Source organism: Corylus avellana, chromosome 5 (assembly GCF_965113065.1).
Source record: "Corylus avellana chromosome 5, dhCorAvel1.hap1.2, whole genome shotgun sequence".
NCBI classification, from domain to species: Eukaryota; Viridiplantae; Streptophyta; class Magnoliopsida; order Fagales; family Betulaceae; genus Corylus; species Corylus avellana.
Genome location: NC_142494.1, coordinates 17,947,316 through 17,947,830, shown reverse-complemented (window position 1 = coordinate 17,947,830; position 515 = coordinate 17,947,316). Strand labels below are relative to the sequence as shown.

Here is a 515-nt window from a genome sequence, read left to right as displayed (position 1 = left end):
AAAAAAAAAGAATAACTATCAGCGTCCAAACTAAAGTGGACGCTGATAGTTAACCATTAGCGTCCACAAAGTAGACCCTAATGGTCCTCAAAATTTTTTTTTAAAAAAATAAAAAATAAAAAAAAAATTAACTATCAGCGTCCAAACCAAAGTGGACGCTGATAGTTAACCATTAGCGTCCACAAAGTAGACCCTAATGGTCCTAAAAAATTTTAAAAAAAAATAATCTGCGATCGATCGCACTTGGAGTGCGATCGATCGCAGTACCAGAAGGTTTTCGACATTTTGCGATCGATCGCAGTTGGAGTGCGATCGATCGCAGTACCAGAAGGTTTTCGACATTTTGCGATCGATCGCAGTTGGAGTGCGATCGATCGCAAAATATAAAAAACCTACTTGAAAACCCTCTGGTACTGCGATCGATCGCACTCCGATCGCACTTGGAGTGCGATCGATCGCGGAACCAGGGAACACTGGTATGAGTAACAGACATCGGCTAACTCCTAACCACAATA

At 41.2% G+C, this 515-nt stretch overlaps 1 non-coding gene across 1 annotated transcript; it reads right to left on the bottom strand.

Annotated features, from left to right (window-relative positions):
- Positions 1-207: 207 nt before the first annotated feature.
- On the bottom strand, positions 208-301 carry LOC148585877 (small nucleolar RNA snR44). The gene has a single exon (XR_015912592.1). It is a non-coding gene; the product is annotated as a small nucleolar RNA snR44 (small nucleolar RNA).
- Between the last annotated feature and the right edge of the window lie 214 nt (positions 302-515).